The 19185-nt window shown below is 35.8% G+C and overlaps 1 protein-coding gene across 7 annotated transcripts in view; it reads left to right on the forward strand.

The window, feature by feature from the left end:
- DGKB (diacylglycerol kinase beta) overlaps positions 1 to 19185 on the forward strand; it is an 802099-nt gene that overhangs the window by 164541 nt on the left and 618373 nt on the right. The gene's annotated exons all lie outside the window — the stretch shown is intronic.

Raw genomic sequence — 19185 nt, forward strand, 5'->3', positions numbered from 1 at the left:
AATGAAATGAAGATGGTTGAAAGATTGAAATCTAGAGTATGTGATGAGATAAATTATTCCAGTTCCACATTTTCTGTTGAAATTTATCTTGGTATCCAGAGAGAACCATAGCTTGGAATATTCTACAGACATTTTTAATTTCTAGAATTCAGTATGCTAATATTTTTACATGTGAAATGATTTAATTTTTCAAAATCCTATCTTCTCTGTTATACTCCTCCTTCTCTTTAGATAACATATATACACCAAAGCAATAAATTTCAAAATACATCACAACAATTAGTTGTAGAACAGATTTCAGAGTTGGTATAGGTTACAATTCCACAGTTTTAGGTTTTTATTTCTAGCTGCTCTAAGGTACTGGAGGCTAAAAGAAACGTCAGTATAATGATTCAACCCAGTCATTTGTTAAACCCGACCTTCTCTGTATAACTCCACCATCACCTTTGATCTTCCTCCCATTCTTTAGGGGCATTTGGGCTGTTCCATCCTACCTTTTTCATGCTGGAAGGGGCTGTTGATAATATGGGATGGGAGATGGAAATAGTTGATGTTCTGGAAAGGCTGGCCCCTCTGCATTTCAGGACTTCTCTGGTTGAGGGATCAATCTGGAGGTTGTAGGTTTTGGAGAGTTACTCTAGTGCACGGAACCTTTTTAGAATCTTATATAGCATCCTAGATGCTCTTTAGGATTAACAAGAAGGGTTTTGGTTGCAGTTTGGCAAATTATGATAGGTAGCAATGTCTAACTGAGGCATATGTAAGAGTGACCTCCAGTGTAATCTCTTCAACTCTCTTTGAACTCTCTCAGCCACTGTCCCCTTATTTGTTATACTTCTTTTCCCCCTTTTGGTCAGGATGGCACTGTGGATCCCATGGTGCCAGGGCCAGATTCATCCCTGGCAGTCATCTCCCACACTGCCAGGGAGACTTTCATCCCTGGATGTCATGTCCCACATAGCGGGGAGGGCAAAGGTTTCAGTTGCAGAGTTAGACTTAGGGAGAAAATGGTTACATCTGAGCAACAAGAGATCCTCTGGAGGTGATTCTTAAGCATACCTATAGATAGGCTAAGCTTCTCCACTACATACATAAGCTTCACAAGAGTAAGCCTCAAGATCAAGGGCTTGGCTTATTGATTTGGGTGTTTGTAATGTTTGGCAAAGTAACTGAGGGTTTCCCCAGTAGTAAAGTTTAATAGTTCCATAATTTTTCTCCTATCCCTCAAGGACTTTGCCAATACTTTAAAATTATCTGCTTAATATACTCTGGGATGTATCCTGGCATTGCACTAAGCAATAAAGGATTAAAGTATCTCGTTCTTATTCTGGGCTCCCTGTGTTTGGATTGTTTAAATGATCTATCCAGACAAACTGAGTTAGATGAAGTGCTACAGAAAACTAGAATCTAGGTTTTCTGTAGCACTTCTGGTAATAAAACTTTTTCCTTTGGTCTCAACAAATAGGTGAAGTTCTAAAATACAGGCAATGTCTTTCTTACCCCTATAATCTGAAATGCCTTAATCCTGACCCTATTAGCTTCACTCTTCTTTCTAAATATCAGGTTATACATATATAAACCAGACTCTCAAAACCCAGAAATATCAATTGCCAGACTAAATGTGATTTCTATATGAGTTTACAATCTAGGCCCCACTTTTCTTTAAAAGTATTTTCTAAATGAGATCATACAGTATTTGGTCTTTTGTTTCTAGCCTATTTTGCCTTATCAAATGTCCCACAGGTTCATTCACATTGTTGCATGCCTCACAACTTCATTGCTTTTTGTAGCAGCACCATGTTCAATCATATGTTTACATCATTGTTCACCAATCTACTTCTCAGTCAATACATCTTTCAGCCACCTCTATCTACTGGGCCTCAATTATAATACCTAAAGTCAACAGTCCATCAACACTCTCAATTTTAGATATTTTCATTGCTCGCAAAAGAATGATAGCCAATAAACACTCTCACTAAATAGAAAATCCAAACCTCCCCCTAACTCTTGCTCCTCCCCATGTTATGTACCCCTGGTATTGCTGCAATACTGTTGAGGTTTTCTTCTTAAACTGAGCCCATAACATGCAATTGTAGTTCTCCCTTTATGCCCTGAAAATATACACTCTTTGTACAAGATACACACTTTGGCAGTAGTTCATGCAAAAACTTATGTTTGTAGTTGTGGTAGTTAGAGTCAGTTGTTCAACTTGGCCAGGTGAAGGCACCAAGTTCTGTTACTGTGGACATGAGCCAATGGTACATGAACCTCATCTGTTGCTGATTACATCTGCAGTAGGCTAGGAGGCATGCCTGCAGTAATGAATGATGTTTAATTTAATTGGCTGGTTCTTAAATGAGAGACTCAACATAGCACAGCCTAAGCAGCTCAGCATTCGCAGCTCAGCCCAGGCTTTGGAGGTGCAGAAAGAAATCACCCCGGGGAAAGTTGTTGGAACCAGAGGCCTGGAGAGAAGGCCAGCAGAGACCACCATGTGCCTTCCCACGTATGAAAGAAACTCAGTTGAAAGTTAGCTGCCTTTCCTCTGAAGAACTAATGAAATAAATCCCCTTTTATTAAAAGCCGATCTGTCTCTGGTGTGTTGCATTCCGGCAGCTAGCAAACTAGAACAGTAGTGTTAATTGGTGGAACATGGGAGTCTATACAACCTCTTTCAACCATGTTCACCTTCAATATGGTAATATCACTTAAAGGCCCATTAGTGAACCACCTTCACTTATGTTTATTCCCTTACAATTAAGTTCAACCTCATTAGCAAACTATTCCTCTATCTCAAGCTTCCATGTATCTCTAGGTCCCCTATATTCTGTATTATAAGTCTCTAATTTTACCTTTACTGTGGTCATAAAAGTGGAATCATACAGTACCTATTCTTTTGTGTCTGGCTCATCCATCTTGTCATGTGCTTCAGGATGTTATTTCGTCATACTGCTGCATAATATTCCATCGTATGTATATACCACATTTTGTTAATCCACTCATCTGTTGATGGGCATTTGAATTGTTTCCATCTTTTAGCAATTGTAAATAGTGCTTCTGTGAGCACTGGTGTGCAAATCTCTGTTTGCGTCACTGCCTTCAGCTCTTCTGGGTATATACTGAATAGTGCTATTGCTGGGTCATAGGGTAACTCGATATTTAGTTTCCTAAGAAACCACCAGACTGTCTTCCATAGTGGCTGTACCATTATACATTCCCACCAGCAGTGCATAAGTGTCGCAGTTCCTCCACATCCTCTCCAACATTTGTAGTTTCCTGTTTGTTTAATAGCAGCCATTCTTATAGGTGTGAGGTGGTATCTCACGCTAGTCTTGATATGCATTTCCTTCATAGCTAATGAGAATAAAAATCTCTCCATGTGCTTTTTAGCCACAGTATTTGCTCTTCAGAAAAATGTCTATTCATATCTTTAGACTACTTTATAATTGGGTTGCTTGTTCTTTTGTTGTTGAGTTGTATGATTTCTTTATGTATACAGGATATCAATCCTTTATCCGATGTGTGGGTTCCAAATATTTTCTTGCATGTAGTTGGCTGCCTCTTCAGCTCTTTAACAGTCTTTTTAGGCACAAACATTTGGTTTTGAGGAGTTCCCATGTATCTATTTTTAGCTGTTGTTGCTTATGCTTTGAATGTAAAGTTTAGGAAGCTACTTCCTATTACTAGGTCTTTAAGATATTTCCTCTACATTTTCTTGTAGGAGATTTATGGTTCTGGCTCATGTTACAGTATTTGATCCAATTTGAGTTCATTTTTGTTTAGGGTGTATAGTAGGGATCCTCTTTCCTTTTGGCTTTTTTTTTTTTTTTGCATGGGCAGCACTGGGAATTGAACTCAGGTCTCCAGAATGGGAGACGAGAATTCTATTGGCTATTGATATCCAGTTCTTCCATTCTCATTTATTGAAAAGACTGTTTTATCTCAATTAAGTGGACTTGGGAGCCTTGTTGAAGATCAGTTTACCATAAATTTGATTGTCTTATTTCTGCATTCTTAATTCAATTCCATTGGTCAATACCCTTGTGCCAGTATCATGCTGTTTTGAAAACTGTGGCTTTATAATAGGTTTTTAATTTGGGGAATGTTAATCCTCTCACTTCTTTCTTCTTTTCTAGATGCTTCTACTATTCAGGGTCTCTTTCTCTTCCAGATGAATTTGCTAACTAGCTTTTCCATCTCTTCAAAGTAGGTTGATGGAATTTTTATTGGTACTGCTTTGAATCTGCAGATCAATTGGGGTAGAATTGATTTCTTAACTAAATTTAACCTTCCTATCCATGAGCAGCGAATGTCTTTCCACTTATTTAGATCTTTGATTTCTTTTAACAATCTTATGTAGTTTTCCACGTACAAGCCCTTTACATCCCTAGTTAAGTTCATTCCTAGATACTTGATTCTTTTAGTTGCTGTGTTTAATGGATTTTTTTCCCTTAATTGGCTCCTTGGTTAGGTCATTGCTTGTGTAAGAAACATTACTGATTTTTGCACATTAATTTTATAACCTGCCACCTTGCTGAATTGTTTATTAGCTCAAGTAACTTTGGTGTAGATTTCTCAGGATTTTCCAAGTATAGTATCATGTCATCTGCAATTAATAAAAGTTTTACTTCTTCCTTTCCAGTTTTGATGTCTTTTATTTATTTTTCCTGCCTGATTGCTCTTGCTAGAACTTCTGGTATGATGTTGAATAGTAGTGGTGACAGAGAGCATCCTTATCATTTTTCCTGATCTTAGGGGGAAAACTTTCATCTCTCATCATTGAGTATAATGCTGGCTATGGGTTTTTCATATATGCCTTTTATCATGTCGAGGAAGTTATCTTACATTCCTACCTTTTGAAGTGTTTTATCAGAGAAGGATGAATTTTGTCAAATGATTTTGAGGCATCAGTCAAGATGATCATATGATTTTTCTCTTTCAATTTGCTAATGTGCTTTGTATTACATTAACTGATTTTCTTATGTGGAACCATCCTTGCATTCCTGGTACAAACCTCACTTGGTCATGGTGTATAATTCTTTTAATATACTGTTGGAGTCAATTTACTAACATTTTGTTGAGAATTTTTGCATCTAAATTCATTAGGGAGATTGACCTGTAGTTTTCCTTTCTCATAGTATCTTTACTTGGTTTTGGTATTAAAGTAATGTTAGCTTCATAAAATGAGCTACACAGTACCCCTTTTTTCTCAGTTTTTAGGAAATGTTTGAGCAGTATTGGTGTTAGTTCTTTTTGGAATGTTTGATAAAATTCCACCTGGCCCTGGGCTTTTCTTTGTAGGAAGAATTTTGATGACTGAATCTCTTTTCTTATGATGGTTTGTTGAGATCTTCTATTTCCTCTTGAGTCAGTGTAGCTTGTTTGTGTGTTTCCAGGAATTTGTCCATTTCATTTAAGTTGTCTAGTTTCTTGGCATATGGTTGTTTATAGTATTCTTTTATTTTTTTTTTTATTTCATCAGGGTCTGTGGTAATGACTTCCCTCTAATTTCTGATTTTGTTTATTTGCATCCTCTCTCTTTTTTTCTTTGTCAGCCTTGCTAGTGGCCCATGGATTTTATTGATTTTCCCAAAGAACCAACTTTTGGTTTTATTGATTCTTTCTATTGTTCTTTTGTTCTCCCATTCATTTAGCTGTGCATTAATCTTTGTCATTTTTCTTCTTATATTTGCTTTGGGGTTAGTTTTCTGTTCTTTCTCAAGTTCCTCCAGATGAGCAATTGAGGACTTAATTAAGCCCTCAATTTTTCCTCTTTCTTCTTTTTTATTATAGGCATTTAGGGCAACAAATTTCCTTCTCAGCCCAGTCTTTGCTGTATCCCATAAGTTCTGATATGTTGTATTCTTATTTTCATTTGTCTCCATATAGCTACTGATTTCTCTAGCACTTTCTTCTTTGACCCATTCATTGTTTAAGAGTGTGTTATTTAATCTCCGTGTATTTGTGAAACTTCTTATTCTTGGGTAGTTCTTGGATTTCCAGCTTCACTCCATTGTGATTAGAGAAAGTGCTTTAAATAATTTCAATGTTTTCAAATTTACAAAGATCTGTTTTGTGCCCCAGCATATGATCTATCCTGGAGAATGTTCCATGAGCACTAGACAAGAATGTATACTCTGGTGTTTGGGGTATAATGACCTATATATGTCTGTTAAGTCTAATTAATTTATCAAATTGTTTTAGTTCTCTATTTTTTTGTTGGCCCTCATCTGGTTGTTCATTCTATGGAAGAGAGTGGCATATTGAAGTCTCTATTATTGTTGAAATGTCTATTGCTCCCTTCAGTTTTGCCAATGTCTGCCTCATGTACTTTGGAGCTCCTTGATTGGGAGCATAGACATTTATGTTTGTTATTTCTTCTTGGTTAACTATCTCTTTTACTAATATATAGTGTCCTTCTTTGTATCATATGATGTCTTTATATTTAAAGTCTATTTTGTCTGATATTTGTATGGATACTCCTGCTTTCTTTTGGTTACATATTTCATGGAATATCTTTTTCCATCATTTCACTTTCAATCTATTTGTACCCTTGAATCTAAGATGAGTCTCTTGTAAGCAGCATATAGCTGGATTATATTTCTTAATCTATTCTGCCAATCTGTATCTTTTAATTGCTGGGTTTAGTCCATTAACATTCAAAGTTATTACTGCAAAGGCAATTCTTGAATCTACCATCTTATCCTTTGGATTTTATTTGTCAAATCCATATATTCTTTTCCCTCTTTCTCTTTTTATCATTTAGCTTACCCTTAGTGGTACTCTTCAATTCTGAGCCTCCTCCATACCTCCCTCTCCTGTCTTTTTTTTTTTTCAGGTGGCAGAACTCCCTTTAGTATTTCTTGTAGAGATAGTCTCCTGTGACATATTCTCTCAGCCTTTTGTTTGTCTGTGAAAGTTTTGATCTCTTCCTCAGTTTTGAAGGACAAGTTGGCTGAGTACAGAGTTGGTGGCGAGAATCTTTGTCTTTCAGGATCTTAAATATATCATAACACTGCCTTCTCACTTCCATGGTGCAAGTTGTGTAGTCTGAGCTCAGTCTTATGTGGTTTCCCTTGTATGTAGTAGATTGTTTTTCTCTTGCCGATTTCAGGATTTTCTGCTTTTCTTTGATATTTGACAGACTGATTAATATGTGTCTTGGGGTAGGCCTATTGGGATTTGTTCTTTTTGTAGTTCATTGGGTTTTTTTGTTTTGTATACATGTATCTTTTATAAAGGTTAGGAAGTTTCCCCCATTATATCCTCCACTAGTCTTCCTAGCCCTTTACTGTTCTCTTCTCCTTCTGGTACAGCATGATTCTAATATTCATGTGCTTTGTTTTATTCATCATTTCCCTGTGATCCAATTCAAATTTTTCCATCTTTTTTTGCCATTTGCTTTTTTGAATGTTCAAAGACAATTGCCCTGTCCTCTAATTATTTTATTCTTTCTTCTGCCTCTCCAAATCTACTGTTGTGTGTCTCTAATATATTTTTATTTAGTCTACAGCATCTTTAATCTCTGTGTATCTGCTATTTTTCTATTTATTCTGTCAAAGTCCTCTTTATGTTCTTCTAGCGTCCTCTTGATCTCCTTGTGTTATTAACTACCCCACTGATTTTATTTAGTAAACTTGTATGAACATCTTTGATTAGTTGTTCCAAAGTCTGTGTGTCATCCATTATTTTAATCTGGTCATTAGTCTGGACTATATCTGACTGCATCTTCATATAGTTAGTGATCTTCTGTTGTCTTCACGTCATGTAAGTATCTTGTAGAGTTACTTTGGATGTTGATTTCTTCTGTAGTCTAAAGCTCTGGATTTGTGGGGCAGGTATGGGCTGGATGTGGTGCATGGGGACGGGCACAACAGTGTGGTGATCAGTTGCAGAGAACAGGATAAGGGTGGGGACACCTGGAACACGGTAGGGGGGCAGGTGACAGGGTTCAAGGGTGTTGGATGTAGGGTGGGTTGCGGGAAGAAGGCCTGCACTGGTGTAGGTAGCATGCTGTGGACACACAGCTTGGCTCACTTCCTGGTCCCGTCTCCCTGTCCATGCACTCCCGAGGGCTTTGGGCCTCTTTCTGGAAATGGGTGTGTTAGGCTGTTTGCACCAGCTGGCCAGTCTCCGGTTCTCCGCATCTCAATTCTTCTGTTTTTTCAACAAGGCCCTGCCTCCCTGTGTGGTGCAGAAGACCCTCCCAGGACACTTACTCCCTGGAATTGCTCTCCTGGTCTTTTTTCTGTCCCTTCTCTAGCTGTCCTTGGAGATGGGGTGAACTTGGCCTCTTCTTTTCTGCCATCTTCCTGGAAATCTTGAAATGCTTTAATGTCAGAGCAGAATGACTATAGAAGAATGAAGTGGAATCAGAGCCAGCAATTAAGCAATAGAAAAAGTTAAAATGTCCATGGATGCAAATTTTTCTGTTCTTTCAGGAGGAAAGATTGTATATAATTCCAGCACAGAGAGGAGAAATTTATTTTTACATATTTATTCTAGAGTGAAAGAAAGATCTGCACCATTTCAACGAAAGAAAAAGCAGGAAAGATAATGAATCTTCAAACCAGAGACTGGTAATAGAAGAGAAGGCCTGATTTTAGAAATTCTAGTGACAGGATAAAAAATGATCAGTTCAGGGAATTCTGATTTTAGTTGTATTTTAATCAAGTATATAAATAATTTGATTATTGCTCTTATCTTAATAATTGATAATATTTATTAACTCCCTATTTTCACCATTATGACTTTGGAATAAATAAGGAAAAACAATTAAAGGAATTCATGTTTTTAAAAACAATTTTATGAGAAGCACAGACTTTGATCTAGAAAAACCAAAATTTAAAAGTATGCAGTCATCCTTATTTTATAATTCTTAGTAAAAAATTTAAAAACTAATAATGATTTAAATATTATTAAAATTCCCTTACTATTTTAATTAAATTCAAAAGGATTATACTAAAGGAGATTGAGAAATATCACATATTTTATTTATATCTGTTCTGAGCATTCAGTTATACCTATCAAAATCAAAGACTGCTTTAATAAGCTTAATACACCACTGAATCATTGGAACTGCATTTTATATACAGTTGGTTTGAGTTCTTATGCTAGTCACGGTTTCACCTAGATTTTGCAAGCGATATTGGCTTAAAACCTAGGAATAAAATTCTTCTTGACCAAAAGTGTCGTAGTATCATAAATTCTTCCCTAATGAACAGTCACATTTTAGGTAACCTCAAATTTGTTGAAATCCTTGAGACAAACCATGCATTTGTTACTTGGGTGGAAATTAAGGTATGACCTCCGCATTTTGGGGAGACAGAGAAGCAGCGTCACACAAGGCATACACTTCTTGGCACTACCACTAACTTCAGTTGAACTCTTAACTAGCTTCACTCATGTTCATATGACCTTAAGAGCATGGCCTCTACTAGTATTTAATCTGAAGTGCAAATGATTGAGAACACCTAGGACTATATCAGGCTTACTCACCTGGAAACCAAGTGCTTACAGGTGAGTTAGTAATTCTATTGTAAACTTCATCACAATTAAAACTGTACATGTGAAAAAAATTAAATGCCTATTGTAAACAATATACAAGAATTCTTAAATTTCCAGACAGACCTTCTTATGTGATATTTTGATAGTATGTTTGCCTTTTAAAGTAGTTTTATTCCACCTTTGCACAGTACCTATAAAAATAATGCTAGAATAAAACTTACCCTATGTAAAAGTTACCACTTTCTTAAGTTTTGATTCCAATGTTTTTTTTCTTAACCTCAGCTAAAAATAAATGCTTTTCTCTCCACATTGTTCACAAACTGCAAAGCAACTTCAAGTATAAACAGAGGATGGCTGGTGTTGCAGATGCATCTATTTGATCCCCTCTGTTTTTGAAGATTTGAGGGTCAGCCATGTTATCTGACTTTTACAAGGGCACAGCTGATTAGTGACAGATCTGGGATAGAACTGGATTATTTCCAATCCTGGTATGATTATTTCCACTATTCCATGAAGAGCCTCTTGGCCTTTTGTGGCAAAATGAAACCTATGAATTAAAAGCAAGCATTATTCTCATCGGTTTTCACCTGGATTATTGCAATAGTCTATGTCCAGGTTTTACTTCCTTTTTGTAATTTCCTGTCCTACCTAGATTTTTCCCAATTATTATTTTCTAAAAGTCCTTGTTCTATGAAAATAAAAATTCCCTGGCTACTGATTAAACTCAATGTTTAATGTCTTATCCTGCCCTTGAAGTCCTTTAAAGTGCAATCTCTCTCTAATTTTTTCAGTCTTATTATGTTGCATTTCTTTTGCATCTTTCACTTATCAAAGGTACTTGAATATTTAGGAGATATTAATGCATAGTTTCTTGAACAATATTGAATCTTTTCTGCAACCCCCCTAATTTGTTAATCAATTATGCCTTTTCAAAATGATAATTATGTATTAATTTTGTATAGGACTTCTTAAGAACTTATTTTCTATATAATGTTATTTTCTGTGTATCAAATATTACCCTTTTTGGCCCTAGTATTTTGGGGAACATTTGGGGCATAATCTACTTGTTCATATAGAGATCGCTCACATAGAAATGAGCGATGTTCATATGAGAAGATGTTCATATAGAAATCTTATTAGTCTAGACTAAAGAGAGCAACCATCTGCAATGCATGAACCTAGGATAAAAAGGAACACTCTAAAAGACACTCTTATGGTATTGGGAATATTAGAATATGATAGGTCTATTAGATTATGCTATGGAACTGTTGTTAATTCTTTTAGGTGTTATAATGATATTGAGGCTTTAAAGGAGATTATCTGTATTCCTAGGAGTTGCATGTTGGAGAATGTATGGGTGAGCTGTCATAATGTCTACAGCAAACTTTCAAGGGACAGCAAAATAAGTATAAATATATGAAAGATAAATAAATATGATAAAATACAACAATTGTTGAAGCTACCTTGAGGAGGCAAGGTTTCTTGAAATTTTTCATAAGCAAGGGGCATAAGACCAAAACATAAAGGTCTGTTCCAAGAACATGAGCTAAAGCAATAATACTAAACTTTTCCTACTGTAACCTATATGGTTGATGACATTAACATGGAAAGCATGAGCTTCTGTGGCTGAGATGAGAGGATTTGTGTTATGAGATATTCCCAGGACTTTAGCTTCAACTCACTTCCCTTCTATGTCATTCATATCATTTCCATTACACGTCCACACTGACCTGATTTCAGCAAAGTGATTTAACACCATGATATATAACTACATTTCTAAGTTGATATTCCATTTCTTTATAATGTGCTCACTTAGAATAGATTCGATGGAAAGTAACATTTATTATGTACCAACTCATAATGTTTAACTGAAAATTATAGCCTAAAATGTCCATAAATTATTTTAGTTAATATTTATAGTAATACATCTTTAAAAGTTAACATTCATCTACTCATTCCTTCTTTATTATTAAATATTTGAATTGGGCATCATGGTAGGAACTAGACATAAAATTATTAATAACACTTGATTTCTTGTCTCAAGAAACATACCAGGTATTGATGACTTAGAGGAGTGAAAAAGCAATTATAATATATGATCTGTGAAGTAAGGACTCCTGAGCTTAGGCAGAAACCCAGCTCTGATTGACGACTACAAACATGAGAACCTACTGACTTACCTGAACACTTCCAGGACTATTTTACTTTTAAGCATAGATAAGCTTCATCCTGTCATGGAGTTTTCTCTTCTCTCAGCTTTGATTTACAATCTAAGAGCTTTATCCCCTTCTCTTCTGATGGCAGGCAGACTCAAGCAGTATTACTTCGCAACCCCAGCAGACAAAGAAGCCATGGTTTCTAATTGCTCAGGGTAAGCCCTAGAGCAACTGTTGTCTCAACTCATTCGCTCATCCTGGCAACGAAGGCTACAGATCTGTCTATGCCCAGGTTATACGCCCATCCCTGCAACCATGGAATAGGGTGGTTCTCGTGAACAACATGATCTGAGATTGGGGGAAAAGTGGATCCTCGAAGGAATTGGTGTGCTCCTATTAGAAGGGGTAGGAGCTTATGAATGCCACCTGGTAAACATAACACGTATCTACTACATAGAATAAGAAGATGCAATTATGCAAGGTACTATGATAAAACACAGGAGGAACACTCAACATCCACAAAGAAGGTGTCATGTCAGCTAAGAACAAGGTTGTACTACCAGACTTTAGAATTTTTAATTTACAAACTAGTGCAGTATAGGTGCTTTTCACCTGGCTTTGACAAAGCAGAGAACAATTACTAATTATCCATTTATATTTACTTTTCCCTTGTTTGGAATCACGTGTTTACATTCCAGTAATAAAAACTAGGTACTGTGTCATGGATTTAACTAAATTTTAGTTTATACACATACCAGATCCAGATTATTTTCAGGAACTTTAGGGTGTATAGCTATATATTCAATGTATACAGTAATAATCTTTCATATATATTTATATAATTTATATAATATTTATTAATATTATATATTATGTATAAGAATATGTTGTTAAAATTAACCCAATGTTAACTTTTTATCTTTCTGACCCTTGCCATATAGGACTTTGAGTTAAAATCAGATATTCAGGAGTGCAAATTAAGTCAGAGTCATGCAAGAGTGGGATCTATGCTGCTTTTAAAAACTAGTATGGGGTAGCAGAGGATACATATTTTGTATTCTAAATTTTCTTTAAAAATAGTTTCAATTCTATTTTAAGTAAAATATGAGGGGAATGTACTGTTATTCTTAACACCCTAGACTGTAATAAAAAATTGTGAAATCATTCCATTAAAAATAAGGCATGATAGATAGAATGGCCTGGAATGATTTGAACTGGTATTAGAATAATTTTCTAAAACATCCTTGAAATATAGACCATATTCTAATTGAAAACATAAATATATTTCAGATTTTAATTCTACAAATCTAAAATGACTTTAGAATGAATTTTAGTAAAATTACTTTATATTCCCCCAAATTTAGTAAAATTGCTTTGGAAGACAGAATTATAGGCTTAGAAAATTTAAGAACCAAAAAGATGTACAAAGATTACCTTCTTGGGATGCTTGTCAAGATGGAAATATAAGTTCACACGCTTCTGTTATTTAAAATACTATTTTATTTTGATAAAATAGTATTGATAAAGTAAAATCTTAAACATTAAAAAAAAGAAGTTTCTCCAAACAGTAAGACATACATCTCCGTGAAATTAAAGCAGGACAGAACCACAAAATAGTATATGAAGCTAAAATGCAAGCATACTGGACTTTGCTCTGGACTCAAACAAAAGAGATAGGGACTTCAGTTACTGTGTATCAATTTTGTGCCAAACTAAAAGAATCCCACAAAATATGAGGCACCAAAAGTAGGTCCATTGGAAGAAACCCAGTGCCGCAGCAAGGCTTGCTAGTTATTGAAAAGAAACTTAAAAAGGAAGTGCTTGCTGCCTGGATGCCTACGCTGAAGGAGAAAGGAGAAGCGCCCCTGGCACTGGCTCGTTATTGCTCTGTGGAACCCCATTCCCACTACTGGGTGGGGCTTCACTGCGAAGCAGTGCTCCAGTCTCTGCGACCTCACTCGCCTTGCAGTCACTTGGAGTTGGGCACGGTGGCTGCCATTCTGCAGACGTGGAAATGAGGATTCATCAACGTGAATTTTGTTTCTGGCAGCTGGACTGGATGGGGACAAATCTAAAACTTCTGAAAAGGAAGGAAGAATAAAGGAAAAGACAAATGGAGAATAAAAACTTTGACTTAAAACGTGCTTAATAATCAAAGGATGATAACCAATGAGGAAAACCAATCAAAAGGAAAAGAGTCAATCACCAGTTCTAAAAAAAGGGGGTAATTTTATACTGACTGAAAATATTCAGAGGTAAAGAAAGAAACAGAATTTAAAAATAGAGAACAGCAGCGAGACAATACTGTATTAAAGTAAACAGCCATGAATAGAGGATTAGTCTGCAAATGCAGCACAGATAGAGTTAAAATAAAAAGGGAGAGCTAAAAGACAGCAAGAATAGATTAAGAACATGCAATATATGCTTATTAGGAATGCTGGAAAAGGACAATGGAGGTTGAGAGATAATGTTTGAAAACATAATTTCCAGAATTGAAGATGGATGGATACGTGGAAAAATAGATATATACATAGATCGAAAGGAGACACACATCAACATATCACAACAACTGGTATATTGCAATGGCAGAGTACCCGTAATAAGGAGGAAAATCTTAAAATAATGAGAGAAAACATGTTACATAGATAAAATAAAATTAAATAATATAATTTATTTATAAAACAAAATGTAAAAAGAATGGTGGCAGACTTATCCTCTGCAATAAGAGCTGCAGGTAATGAAGAAATAATCTGAAGTGTTCAAGGAAATTAACTGTGAAATTAGAACACTATCAATTCAAAACTGCTCATTCGAGAGTGTAGGCAAATTAGACATGCAGTCTTGGAATTCAGCACCACTAGACCTTGAATGAAATAACTAATACAAAGCTATGAAAAGAAAGTAAAAGTAATAGAAAGAAACAATACAAATAACTGATAAATGCAACTAGTTATTGAGTGAAATTAATATTAATAATGAAATATATATATATATATTTTAAAGGAAAGCAAAAAAAAAAACAAACGTCAAAAGGAAAATGAAAGAAATGTTCATGTTGTGACTAAAACATGTTGAGAGTCTTTGGGGACAACATTAAGGATATTAAATTATTTTAGTGATTTTAGAAAAAGGTTGTTTGTGTATTAAAAATATAAAGAAATAAATGTCTAAACAGTTGTCTATAGTTTTCAAAGAGTGTAAGATGTTTTTTTTAAAAAAAGAAGAAAATTTATCTATCCTCTTAAGTCAGAAATGAAAAGGAATTAACCAAAGAAAAATCTTAGTAGAGAAAACACACACATGCACTCACACACACACACCCCAAGGGAGTAAAAATATATCCAATTAAAATGTAATAACAATCAACTCAAACGAGTTAATATAGAAATGAAAGGAAAATGTGCAACAGATTTGAAAAATAAAGAAAAACTTTTTCTGCTTTAATATCGATGCAAAACAAACAAATGAAAAACAAATAGTAAAAAAAGTAGGTTAAAATAAAATAACAGCTGGAGATATTTAAATAAATTGTAAACACTTGTGTTGCACAAAATTTATACACACACTGTCACGTATACACACATGCATGCACAATTAGTTGGTGTATTAATTTTTATGTTGGATAAAAGGATTTAAAATAAAAAGCATTAATGAGGATAAAGAGGGCTTTGTACTAGATAAAAACCGATGTAATAATAGATCAGGAAAATAATTTGCTTTCTCACCTCCTTCCAGTATTTGCTCAAATGTCACTTTCTCAAAGAGGCCTGTATCACTCTATTTAAATGACAGCCTACCCTCAGCTCCCAACCTCCTTATTTGCTTTTTATTTTATAACATCATCACTTTCTAATATCCTTATTTATCATGTTGATAGTTTCCTGTGTATGTTTATTGAGTAGACAAATTGATGAATATTACTTATCAAGAAATTTTATGTAAATATTGGAACATAAGCATTCTCTGTATATGCTTATGATTGCATAAACATTTAGCAAAAGTATGAAAACCTTGCATGGGTAGGCTCCACTTTGGGTTTAGGGCTGTGGTTATTTCTGAGGGGGATGGGCAGAATGTGTGCACAGATTCCTGTATCTGTAATCTTTACATTGATTTGTATAAATAACTGAACTAAAAGTACAACGTTGTAACAGTTCTTAAGTCTATGTGGTGTGGATGCACATTAGATCATAAGAAAAATTTAAAATGTTTCTAATCGAATAATAATCTCATCCATCACCACTTGGTAATGCTACAATTAAACATGATTTTATAAATTGAATTATATGAAAAATGTTAAAAAGTAAAGATTTTAAAGTTGCCCAGAGAAATTCACAGAAATAAAAAAATACTTTGCAAAAACTTCATAAAATATACTGAGAGAAGCCAAATGCATTCTATTGACTTTTATTAAGACTGATTAGATTTTTAGTGGGTCTACCAATTTAAATGCTATACCATCCACATCCCTACTGATTGCAGAGGACATTTGCTTAATAAATGTTTAACTTGTGAAACTGATAAAAGAGAAAATGAGAAGGATCAACAGAAACTAGAAAAACAATTATTGCTTTAAAACCAGATTGCAGAATTAATGGTGGCAGCGATTCTGTAAACTGGAAATGAAATCAAGTTTAGAAGCATTTAAATCATCATAATGGTCTTTAATTTATAATAAAATAGCAAGTTCTTGATTTAAAAGGACCTCCAACGAGTAGAAAAATTATAATTCAAGGTAATAAAATAATTTCTCACAGAGATAGTTAATCTTACCATAAATGTTCTTCAAGTTTTACATATACTCTGTAAAAACAGAGTTGTGTATATCACACTATGCTTCTGACAAGTAATATCAATCATCTTCATATAAAGCTAATATGCACCTAATTACACAAAATATTTGAGTAATGTTTTAAAAAATATATAGCTTTCTGTGATTTCTAGAATCTTAACACCATAATGAGACCCAGGAACTCAGGAAGGGCGCAGAGTCTATGCATTCAGGAAACAGAAAGGGGCTGCATGGTATTTGAGTATTGAAAGTGAGATCTGTATGGAGAGAGCACAGGAAGGTATTCTTGAAGAAGTAGTGGTAGAAATGCTATGTCCCAACTGGATAGAATGAGGGAAGCAACCCCACTCCTGAAGTCTGCCTTTTCTGAATCCAAGCAGTTCCATGTGGCATCACAACCTTAGAGAATGCATTTCCAGTAGACTTCTGCCAGAATGGGCATTATTATTTCTCTTAAATCTCACCATATAATTTATGCAGAATGGCCAATGTGTCTTTTGGTTTTTTTCAGGTGTTCTAGAAAGCTGCTTTGGCCTCAGTCTCCTGAATTTTCACCTTTTTCCTTTCTATAAAATGAATATTTTGTATAAACATGGCTGGTACATGCAGTTTTTTTTCCCAATGATCTCAATTTGTGATTTTTATATCAAATGACTTTTTTGCATCTGTGTATGTTTTTATAAACCTGTGTTTTCCTTTTCTCCTTAATTAGAATGTTAAGGTTTCTTGTTAAATAATTATTTCTTTATAGATATAATTTGTATGTTCTTAGCTGATGAATTAAAGAAATTAAGTTTGTGGTGAAGTTAATTTCCTATAGGATTTATTTTTATAAGAACAATGTTAGAGGGGGCCAAGATGGCGGCTTAGTAATGTGCACGCGTTTTAGTTCGTCCTCCAGAGCAACTACTAAATAACCAGAAATAGTACAGAACAGCTCCCAGAGCCACAACAGTGACCAAACACACAGCATACCCCAGTCTGGACCAGTTGGACAGGCTGCGAGTCTCCGGAACAGTGAGTTCCCCAAGCCGCGCGCAGTTCCCCAAGCCGTGGCGGCCGGCACCCAGCGCCCCTCCCCCACAGGCGGCCTCCTGGAGGGAAAGGAAAGAAACTCTAATAGTAGCAGAGACTGAGTCCAACAAAACACCAGTAGTGGCATTAATAAACAAATTCTGACTACTAAAATTAGGCCCCCAGCTGAAGCGAAACTGGTCAAGGTGGAGGTCGCCTATTGGGCTAACCGAAAAAGAGGAAGGAGGACGAAATGGAGCATTCTGTGGCTGTTTCTATGGAGGCTTGGCTGCCTCTGGATTCAGTGGCAGGATTACACATGCTGCAACTGCCCCAAGCATACGCAGAAACAGGCTGTTTTCAGGGCTGTCTCCTACCTGAACCCTCCCCACGGGAGGGGTGAAATGCAACTCAGGTGGAATTCCTCTCTCAAGGAATTCAGACCCCAGGGCTTCGCAATTTGAAGCCATTAAAACCAGCCTACAACCTTTCCTCTGTCTCCACCACGCCCCCAGCAGGGAGAGCCTTCCAAAGTTAAAGGAGCCACAACACCTTTTGCTGGTGGGACCTGCAGACAGACAAGCACCACATACTGGGCAGGATAAGAAAAACAGAGCCCAGAGACTTCACAGGAAAGTCTTTCAAACTGCTGAGTCTCACACTCAGGGAAAACTGATGCAGGTGATTCCTTCCCCATGAAAGGAGGCCAGCTTAGTCCAGGAAAACCTGGCTGGAGTCTGTAATACCTATGTAGACCCTCCTAAGGGTGGGGAGGGAAAAGGCACCTTACAAGCAGGACAAGAAACAAGAAAACAAGAACTGAAAAATTACCCTCGGTTAAACAAAACTTAAGCTAGATGCCCAGAAAAAGCTGAACTGAAGGTCAATGAACAGATAGACAACAAACTCATCTATCAAGAAAACTCTAGGTAAGATAAGTGAAAGCAATCTCCAGAATAAACTAATTAAGGTAATTAAATGTCCACATGCCAGTAAAAAATAACAAATCACACCAGGAAAATTGAAGACATGGCCCAGCCAAAGGAACAAACCAATAGTTCAAATGAGATACAGGAGCTGAGACAACTAATTCTGAATATACAAACAGAAATGGAAAACCTCATCAAAAACTAAATCAATGAATTGAGGGAGGACATGAAGAAGGCAAGGAATGAACAAAAAGAAGAAATGGAAAGTCTGAAAAAACAAATCACAGAACTTATGGGAATGAAAGATACAGTAGAAGAGATGAAAAAAAACAATGGAAACCTACAATGGTAGATTTCAAGAGACAGAGGTTAGAATTAGTGAACTGGAGGATGGAACATCTTAAATCCAAAAAGAAACAGAAACTATAGGGAAAAGAATGGAAAAATATGAGCAGGGGCTCAGGGAATTGAATGATAACATGAAGCGCACAAATATACGTGTTGTGGGTATCTGGGAGGAGAAGAGAAGGGAAAAGGAGGAGAAAAACTGATGGAATAAATTATCACTGAAAATTACCCAACTCTTATGAAAGACCTAAAACTACAGATCCAAGAAGTGCAGCACACCCCAAAGAGAATAGATCCAAATAGACGTTCTCCAAGACACTTACTAGTTAGAATGTCAGAGGTCAAAGAGAAAGAGAGGATCTTGAAAGCAGCAAGAGAAAAGGAATCCATCACATACAAGGGAAACCCAATAAGACTGTGTAGATTTCTCAGCAGAAAT

The sequence above is a fragment of the Tamandua tetradactyla genome, chromosome 1, assembly GCF_023851605.1.
Source record: "Tamandua tetradactyla isolate mTamTet1 chromosome 1, mTamTet1.pri, whole genome shotgun sequence".
NCBI classification, from domain to species: domain Eukaryota; kingdom Metazoa; phylum Chordata; class Mammalia; order Pilosa; family Myrmecophagidae; genus Tamandua; species Tamandua tetradactyla.